Source organism: Nematolebias whitei, chromosome 21 (assembly GCF_014905685.2).
Source record: "Nematolebias whitei isolate Nwh7 chromosome 21, NemWhi1, whole genome shotgun sequence".
In the NCBI taxonomy this organism is placed as follows: Eukaryota; Metazoa; Chordata; class Actinopteri; order Cyprinodontiformes; family Rivulidae; genus Nematolebias; species Nematolebias whitei.
In genome coordinates this window covers 21,982,378-21,989,098 of record NC_056518.1, presented here as the reverse complement: position 1 = coordinate 21,989,098, position 6,721 = coordinate 21,982,378, and positions in this window count along the sequence as shown.

Sequence of the window (6,721 nt, the reverse complement as noted above, 5' to 3'; positions counted from 1 at the left end):
TATATATATATATATATATATATATTTATTTTATTTTATTTTTTTTTATTTTTTTAATTCTCCATGCTGTGTGCAATAAAAAAATAAAAAACAATGCCACCCCTGATTTTGGCTTCTGAATGTGAGTTGATAGCAGATTTCTTTCAGCGGGGTGATGATATACTGTATATCACTGATTGTGATTCAGACCACAGGCAACTTTTCACTTCACCTCAAATGAAACCAGGCTCAGAGAAATCAACACATTTCTAGATCTTGCTCATGTTTTCTTCTCAGCATGCTGAAGTTGTAACTCTCATCTGTGGGTGAAACAGGGAACGTTTTCCCCGACAGAGGTTTTCAGACGTGTTTCTTGGTAATAAACTGATTTGTCTTTAATGCAGCACTGTCTAAATGCAAGTAAAGTGAAGATGTGCATCCAGTTTGGGCTTTTGTTTTGGTACATTTCGTTTGAATTCTATTACAAGTACATTAAAATCATTGATGAAAATAGGAGAATTATGGGTCTACAATATTTTAACATAAATGCTTATAATTAGCTTCATGTATTAGAAAAAATTGCTTTCAGTTTTTAATTTTTTTCTTGAAAATAAAATAAAATAAACGGATTTCAACTTTTGAGCTGCAGTTTTCTTTATTAATACTAAAGTTTAAGAAAATCACTGCAGTCTTATTTAATTTATTTAATATTCAAGCCTTTTTAAATAAGGGTTTGAGGGGCATAATGTGAGCAGTTTTTTGCAGCTTTCACGATCCAACATGTTTCCAATCACTCCGTTTCTGTGAACTTCTGTGTCCATTCTGTGATGTGAACAGCTGGTACGGTGTTAGAATGATGAAAACGGGATGACAGGAGGATGGAGTGGTGGAAGATGGAAGCAGAGTAGAGGATGAAGGGGAGGTGTGGAGGTTGTCAAACTCTAGTCTAATGAGCCATCTGTAGTGTTGATCCTGTGGAGGCCACTCTGACCTGCTAACTTCAAAAACGGTCAACTGTGATGCACAAAAAGACACCCACACTGCTACATATTATTCTGTTCCTCACTGTATCATGTTCAGTCAATGCAGATGAAAACCAGTTAGTTCATGAACTTTGTGTCTTGTATTGTATGTCACTAAAAAGCCTGAAAAACAGCTGCTGTTAACTTTTTATTTGTTGTTTTACATCAAATATTCAGTCATTAGCAAAAGCAAGCAATAAAATGCATCATCACATTAAGGAAAGAGCCATTTTAAGGGATTTTGTACTTTTAAAACATCTTGACCACATTAAAAACTTACATCAATAACAATAAAGGTTAAATCATGTCATCTGGACCAGTTTCTTCAAGGAGCAACTCCATCCGGAGGACTTCGTCAGACTGACAAAGTCTTCCAGATTCATTTAAAGAAACTGGTCCAGATGACATGATTGAACCTTTTTTGGTGTTATCTACCTGGATGATAGCGCTTATAAACCTTTTTCTTGCGTCAATAAGTTTATGATTAGATCCTTGGCTTTAAAATGTGTTCTGAAATAATTCAGTAGCTGTAATACTGTTTGATTGGTTTATAGATAAATCAGTAAAGCACAGATATTAAGTTGTCTAAAAAAATGTTTGGAAAAACACCAATGCATGAAAACGTTTTATTTACTATAAATTTTGATATTATAAAAGTGTCAAAATTATGACATTAATCATTCTGTTTTCAATGACTTCTTGTTATAAAGGGGAAAAAATAAACAGAAAGTCCTTCCAGAAGGATGTCTATCACAACTAAGATGAAAATGATTCTAGAAATATAGATACTTTAATCACTTTGAGCCTTTCCTCCCACTCCTTGTCTGCATCTCTACATCCATCATCCAGCCAAAGAATAATTACTCATTAGCGACTTCCTAATCACTTGCAGAAAAAATTGGATTTCAATCATTTATGTGTCTTTGTCAAATTCCTGATCAGCCATATCTTTGTCAGCACGACTTTATAGACTGAACGTACAGTTCATCAAATGGATGAGTACACAGGGTTACCTTTAATTGGATTGATTTTAAAATAAATTGCACACACTTTTAGAATTTCATCCCTAACATGTAACTTTTAGTTTTAATGAATGAAGCAAAAAACAAAAGACAGAGCTGAACAGAGTGTGTAACAGTTTGCAGATGTGGACATGCTGTTGCATTGCTTCAATGTCAGCCGCTCTTTTCATGGAGATGTTGTTAACGGCCGTCCCTGCTGTGCACGTGTACAGAAGCAGAAATAAGCTTCTTCTCTCAGGGAGAAGCAAACTAATGCAGAGAAAGCAAACGCCAGCCTCTTCGCTCAAGTGGAGCCGAACACTCAGTGGGATTATTTTCCCTCCACGCCCTCCGAGAGCAGCTACATTTTCAATCCTTTGCCGTTTTCTCTCTGAAGGCCGAATACCCCCAAAGCTATGGAAATCAGAAGGGATTACATAAAAGTCCTTCCGACCATAATAAGCAAAAATAAAAGGGAGAGTATTTTCCACCGTAATCTTGAGCCAAAAACAATGAGGAAAGAACAGGCGAGCTTCTTTTCTAAGGAGTCGATTTGTTCATTGGAGCACTGAATAGACACTTCATCGATCGAGGAGTTGTGGTGATTACAAGATTGGGCTGTAATGCAATGTGCAAGGCTGCTGCAGCTTGTGTATTCAGACCCTGCCCTGTTAACAGACATCTTTTTTGTTACAACGGTTGGATTTTAGTTTAACTTTATTGTAATTACAGTACATAGAGCAGAGGAACTGAAAGTAACCAACTCAAACAACAGGATAAAAGTGATACAGGAGACACTGGGAAGATCTGCAAGTATGGTTTCTAAGTAATGTAGTGATGAGGATAAAATAAAATATTATTCCTTTTACAGGTGTATATATGGTCAGATGGCAGAGTGAGGAGGGCGGAGGATGCCAGTATGTATGATAGCAGGGATGGAGATGATGAGATAAGTAGTAGCTGGTACTGTAGTGGATCATATGGTAGGCAGGTGGAAGGCAAGTGGCACCAGGATTTCCTGGACTGTGCTCAGCTTACATGGAGGAGAACAGGTAAGTGCAAGAGGATGCTTCAAGAATCATGACTTGGAGGACACAGAGAAGAACCAATATATAATGCTTTGTTTTAGACACAAGCTAGCTCCCCTCCAGTGTTCCAGTGGAAAAGATAACACTTCAGTAGCTCTTTATACCCCTGGAGCTCATTACCTGTACTGGAATTGGCCACAGCTGCTGCTCACTGGCACCACCGTCACTCCCAAATCTGCAGAAGGAATCCTGTAATTATCCCACCAGCATGACTTTGTGCCATGTGGCTAAAGCTATGCAACATTGCTAGACGAGCACAAATGCTGTGATCTCAGTCTGTGGTAACAATGTGTACATGTTTCTACCCTTCCGCCTGATTTATTCTAGCATCTAAGTCCTAAAAAACGGTAAAGGGGAGTTCTGACATGTTTTTTTCAATCCAGGATTTTATTGAGCTTTTCCTCAGTTACGATTTTTTCCTAAAACACCTGGAATTATGTAGGAAAATTAGATTTCTTTACGCAAATTTGGTGTGAATATTGAGCGCTGATTTTTTCTTTTTTTTTGTTGCTGAAAATGATAAAAGTGCGTTGAATAATGGCTCCACTTTTAACGTTAAATGAAACATTTAAAAGAAAAAGAAGTTAAAATGGAAGAAAAAGAAAGAAGATAAAAAAGAAGAACAGATAGAAGGAGAGACAGAAAAAACAGAAAGGTCAAAAAGCACGAGAAGACAACAAAGGTGTCATAAAAAAGACAATCAGACACATAAGAAGACTAAAAGGACAAAACGAAAGCATTAGCTAACAAAGACAAACAGGGAGCATAAGAAGACATGGGACATAAAGAATACGGAGACAAGAAAAACTCATGAGAAGACTGAAAGGACATAAGGGAACTAAAGGGAGGGATAAAAAGACATAAAGAGACGCAACAAGACTAAAAGGAAGCATAAAGAGACATAAACAGAAGAATAAAGAGACAAAAATGACACATGAGGTGACAAATAAAGCTAAATAGACAAAAAAGACATAAGAAAACAAGGAAGCAGACATAAATGTGCAGGTAAATGTAGCAAGCGTGCCAAAGTTGAGTTTGAAGGGCACCGTTTTTGAAGAATTTGAAGCAAACGATGCATTTTAGTGAGAAAATACACGTTTAATATCTCAAAAAGTCTAAAAGTTCCAATTAAGTTCTGAATGAGCTAAAGGTTTTGATCCCTAAATGGATGAAACAGCTGAAAACATGTTGATTTAGTACATGTTTTATGTCTTTGTTTGTTCATATAAAATTAAGTATCTGTGTTATCATTTAATGCTCAACTTGATTCATCAAGTCACTTAAAATATTAAGTGTTAAGTTGATCAACAAGAGAAAATGTTTGTTTTTGTTATTCTCTTTTACACATATTTTAAATAAGAGTGATGAAATTTCATTTAGGTTCATTTTATACTATAAATAACTTCATATAAATGAAATGACACAAAAGTGTCATTGAAAACTATTTGTATAAACATGTATAAAAATGTAAAAACATTTGAAAATGATGGCAGAGCTCACATTTTTATTGAAGAGAAGAGAGCAACTTAAAGAGGAAGTCATGGATGTGGTTATTTTTGCACGTTCTACAGCAGCTATTTAATATTAAAATTATATTTTTAATTCAGAAAATAAAAAATATTGATGTGGGACCTCTTTCAGTAGTCATCAAGGTCAAAAGTGTACTTATTGACTATTTGTAAATAAATTAATTTCCCAAAGAAAATATATAAAAAAGACTAAAAAAAAAAAGAAGCCATTTTTAATCTGAGAAATTAATGTTGTCTTTCCAAAAATACTGACAGGGCTTTTGTCACCTGGAAAAAATAACTTAAATCAAATGAGAGACAAATATGTTTCTTTTTAATCTGCAATATTTGAAAATCCACTTAAGAGCAGCATTCCTAAACACAAATTTAAAGATTAAACTCATGCCCATTTGTCACCAGCCGCCCTACAAATGAATTTCACCAACCATCAAACAGCACAAGTGGCCTCTAAAGAAAAATGGAAGGAGCAGAGAGAATGTTTGTAAAAAATGACATATCCACCGCATTGGCTTTTGCACCATCCGTTAATTATAATACAGAGCTCTTCTCCAAAAGCTTCAGTCCTTCTCTGGAAAAAATAAAAAAATTGTTGACTCACATTGAGGGGCCACAAAGTAATTAAAGCTCAGGCATTAATAACTCAGCCAAAAAGAAGAAATGATACACAGAGAGGATTTATTTTCCAATTTCCACTTGTATCCTGAATCTTATTTAAACTTGTTCACACTAGTCTGTTTTAAAAATGCTCCTCTGTTGTAGACTTCCTCTCCGATTCGACGGAGCCTTGACTTGAAAAGCCCAAACATGTCTGATCAATAAGGAGCTGGTGGAAACAACTAATTTATTCTCTTGTTTTCTTACTTTGTTGCTCAAATCGATGGGGTTCAGTTTCAGCAGTGGAGCATCTTTGTCTGACTTCCACGCAAAGAAATCCGTAATAAATGTTTTCAATAATATGGAGCTGTTTGTGCTCAGTGTTTCTGTAGATTAAAAAGAAGCTGATGCCTTTGCCTTGGTGGTTAATGACTATGATGATGCTCTCATCAACACAATCGCCTCCTCCTCACCATAAGTTTTATATTGTTGCTAAATCATCTTTATTACTGCTTGTGTAATTAGTACATCCTGGGAGTAATAATGGTGGCAACACTTTGCTTGTTGTACCCTGTAAACGTGGGAGTGACTTATCCTCCCATCATAGTTTTCCATTAGCATTTGTGTGCAGATGTTGGCAGAGATTAAAGGAGGAGGGAAAGTGTGGCTGGGAGAATGAAGGGGGCGGTTCAGAAAGGTAATTGGTGGCGACTTGCAGCCAGTGATAAAGGAGAAGCAATTGTGTTTGTCTGGACTTTTTTAAATTAGCTGCACTTGAGTTGTTTATTTCAGTGTTTAAATATGTTTATCATTTCATCGATTTTTCAAGATAAAACAGAACACAGCTTAAAGCTTAGCTTTCCTTGAAGGAATGCAAATCGCCCGCTGCCTTTCACGTCGAAGGTTTAGATTATGATAATCTTATCTTGAGAAATAATACAGCTGGGATCAGTTTGCTCAAACCTCAAAAATACACAATCTCATAAAATGCATTAAGATGTTTCGCTGAGTATGTGATGTGGATGACTCTCAGTGACTACCACGTCAAATTTGAGCCATTTTAAGCTCAAAATCTGTCAGACACATTGAATTTCAGCTACTTTTGTGGTGACCTGTTGGGTAAAAACATTGTTTCATTATTTATTTACTAGAAAAGAGCCACACACGAAGACAGGAGAAGATTTTGAAACCAGTTTACTTGCAAGGGCAAGATGTTTCATTAAAGCCCCGGTTGTGAAGATCTGCAACGGGCAGTGTACAGGAAGTGTTTTTTATACACGCTTATCAGCACGATGACCTCGGCCTCCTAGATTTGGAGCCATCAGGTGCCTGCAGGCTCCTCTCTGACCTCACACACATGTTTCACCATTATTTTAACATTAACAGTGATAAACATCCATAAACCTTAACCTAAATTCCTCTGACATGACCTTCTTGAATTGGATTGACACCAAAAGTTAGTCACTCGTAGATGTTTATTACTTTCTGCCAGTTCCATCAAATATTGT